Source organism: Thermobia domestica, chromosome 9 (assembly GCF_964235325.1).
Source record: "Thermobia domestica chromosome 9, izTheDome1.hap1.1, whole genome shotgun sequence".
Lineage (NCBI taxonomy): Eukaryota > Metazoa > Arthropoda > Insecta > Zygentoma > Lepismatidae > Thermobia > Thermobia domestica.
The window spans coordinates 125,203,646-125,207,082 of NC_137462.1; the positions used below are offsets into that span (position 1 = coordinate 125,203,646).

Here is a 3,437-nt window from a genome sequence, read left to right on the forward strand (position 1 = left end):
GTCATTTAAGGGCATCAGTGGGATCAATTGCCCTACCTGAGTTTGAGATGTACATTATATACTTAGTCTATATTCAGTTTAATCAATAATGTAGGAGTCATTGGAGCCCGTAAGAGAGGGCAGGGTGGGGCCCAAGCCCCCCCTCCTTCCGGCTCACGAAAATGTATTAAATTTCTTAAGATTTTCTTAATACAAATAAAAAAATACCATACGTAATATAGCAACCAGGGATTTGAGCTCTCCCCTAAAAAATTTTCTTCGGGCGCCCATGGTAGGAGTAATGAAAAAGGAATAATCTATGTATGTCGATTGAGAGTTTTACGCCTCTTTTCCCCAGCAAAACCTGAAATGACACTACTGGGATAGGGATTTCAGGCGGTGACTTTAGACAGGCTTATTGATATCCTAAGTCAGGGGTGTCCAATGCGTACATCTACGATTTACTATTTGACCGGTAAGTCATGAGAGTGTCTGTCAAACTTCTTATATCGATCACGCCATTGTTTTATGATTTCTCTTGTGAGCTATTGAACAGATAAGTTTACCACCAATGATTTCTGAAATGAAATGTAGCCCTCAATTTTTTTTTTTTTTAAGGCCTTCTATGATATAAGTAATCAATCCGTAAAGTGTTTTCCCAAAGATATTAGGGAATGGGTAAAGAGTAATCATAAACAACTGTATATATTTATAAATAATATTTTTATTGCAACCAGACTTTTTTTTTACCAATTCATATTAACAATATTCATTCTTTTCATGCTGAGGCACTGTAAGTTTTCTTTCATTTAAGTCTTTATACTGTTGAAATTTAATCAGGTTGAAACCAATGTTTTCGATGAAAATGCATTTTCGTTATGCACGCAGAGACTAGGATGGATGTTTTGAGCAGTAGATCGTAGTTATTTATCCTGCAAAACGGAAAACAAAGTTAATTTTACATATAAACAATGCAAAACAAGGGGGTAGTAATGAAAAATAATATGAAATAAATTCAATAACGTTATTATCGACAATTTTCCGTAAATTCGATAAAATTGTATAAATATTTTCATCAGCCTCGTTACAATAAAATACACGTACAGTGTTTTCAATTTTTCTAGTACTTTGAATTTATAGCTACTTAAAAAACAAAATTACTAAGTTTCAAATTTAATTTTTCCTGAAGTTCTTTATGGTTGTCATTGTTCTTTAAGGTTGTCACTCAAAACTTTTATTATAACACTTATTTCTGACTTCATAAAAATTACAAATTAGTAGTGAAAGTTCGTTAAAAAAAAAAGGTATTTACCTTTTTAACCGTAATATCCATATCCGTAACCAAGACCGTATCCAAGTCCATATCCATATCCAAGTCCACTGTATCCGTATCCAACAGCTGGGTATCCATAACCAATACCATACGCTCCCAAGACTCCTCTCTTGTCTCTAGCAGTCTCTTGGGCGAAGGCAACAGCCAACAGGGCGAAAAGAACAAGAGCCTAGTAGTAAAGAGAAAACAATTAGTAAAGAACGATACCTTGAATTTTTAAGGAGGTAACTTAATATTCTCATGGATTCTAAAACTTTACTTTGTCATAAACAAGACGATCGGCAAGACGCACTTAAAAGCCATTAAGCTTATTGGAAACAACAAAGACTGAGTTTTTTTTAACTTTTATTTTTTAATGTGCCTATCTTGTACTTTGAGTTTTCCATCTCACTATAAGTGCAATAACTGGAGTAAAAGTTTAATAACTCCTGTTTTATGGAAGGAACCTCTCAGTATGGAGAGCGGTATAGACCTACTCGCAGAATTGTTGAAGCTACAACTAATATAAAATTTTGTAGAGTATCTAAGACAAAGCAAACCTAACATCAATCATCCAAATTTGTGTTTTATATGCATTAAAAAAAAATCAAACTAGAGTCTAGTCGCATAGTTGTGCCTGTAATCCAAAGAATTGTTTGGTTGATTTGAAGTTTAACGTCCCTTTCAGCAGAGAGGCTACATGAGATATGAACCTCCAGCTTAACATGCGATCCAAACCACATAAGCTCCCACCCTGAATCGAACCAGGTCTCCAACGCCAAAGATGTGTGCGTTAACTACATAGCCTAGCCGCGAGGAAAATCTGTAAGCTAAAGGAGACATATGATACGTGAAAATAAATGATGAAATGACAGTATTGAAGGACACGACTGAACATTATGGTGCTATCCATCACAAGCTCATCTGGCTTGGGATTGATGCCAGGACCCTTCGAATCAGAATCGTGTTCTGTGCAACTGCAATGCTCTTTCTCAGTTCCTGTCTTACACCTAATAGTTAAACATTTATCATCTTTTGCTTAACTGAATTTGAAAATGCTAGTCTCACAGCAAAGAAATAAAAATAATAGAAAATATCATTTTTTAAAAAAAATTCATGTATCCCGAATTTTTTATTTTTCTATACCCCAGACTTGGTCAGAGTTTTCTGCAGATGGCTGTATCGTTCGTTTGTTAGTTACATCTTTTTCTGCAATTCATTCTTATTCAAAAGCTAAATAAATCAAATAAGAAAAACTCGTAAATAACGGGCAGAAAGTATGAGTTCCATGCATTGGATAGAGAAATAATATACAAAATTCATTGTATGCGAAACGTGTAGTTGATGCTTTTAGACACCTTGGGTGAATATGTTGAAAAATGAAACCATTGAGTTTTACGTCCCACGCATATGCCGGTTAGGCTAAAGGAGACGGTGGTGATGAGTAATGAATGAAATGGTGGGATCGAACCCTGGACCCCAAGCACCAGAGGTAAACTCTCTACCACTGAGCCACCGCGGCCCTTTGTGACAATATTAAACATTATATAGCCAACAAATTAAATTTGTTTTTCTTTAGAGGCGTAAAGGATTTAGGTGAAACTGTTACTGATCGATAAGTGAAACCGTATTGAAAAATTAAGACCTGATCTGAAAGCTAATATTATACCAAACAAACTTACCAAGAATTTCATTTTGCTTGAGATTGTGATACTGCTGTTCTGTTGTCAACAGTGACGATGTTTGAATTTCGCATATCCCTGCCTTTTTATACACAAATTTCAACCTTCTACTTACTCTCGTTTTACGTAGAATGCATCATTAATATGTATATATATTTTTTTTGTTCCCTTCACATATTTCCTTGTTTCGGAGCACCCTTGTGTAGGTCATTATCACAGAGACCTTCGTCCAATTGGGAGAACAACTCTATGACGTTTGTCAAGACCTTTCACTTTCTGTTCTTTCCGATTCCTACACAGACAAAGAATCAGGATTTATATAGATATTTGTTATTAAAAAAAGCAAAATGTGCTATTAAAAAGCAATATGTTTCCGGTTTCTCAAATGAATAGTCCAGTATTTCATGTATAATTGATTTGATAGTGAATCTGGATTATCCTTGATATTTTGATGAGAATTTGGT

The 3,437-nt window shown here is 34.8% G+C and overlaps 1 long non-coding RNA gene across 1 annotated transcript; it reads right to left on the reverse strand.

The window, feature by feature from the left end:
* Positions 1–683: 683 nt before the first annotated feature.
* LOC145694093 (uncharacterized) lies at positions 684–3,093 on the reverse strand. The gene is made up of 3 exons (XR_014132924.1): positions 2,974–3,093; positions 1,292–1,481; positions 684–911 (listed from the first exon to the last, which is right to left on the reverse strand). It is a non-coding gene; the product is annotated as an uncharacterized LOC145694093 (long non-coding RNA).
* Positions 3,094–3,437: the final 344 nt, after the last annotated feature.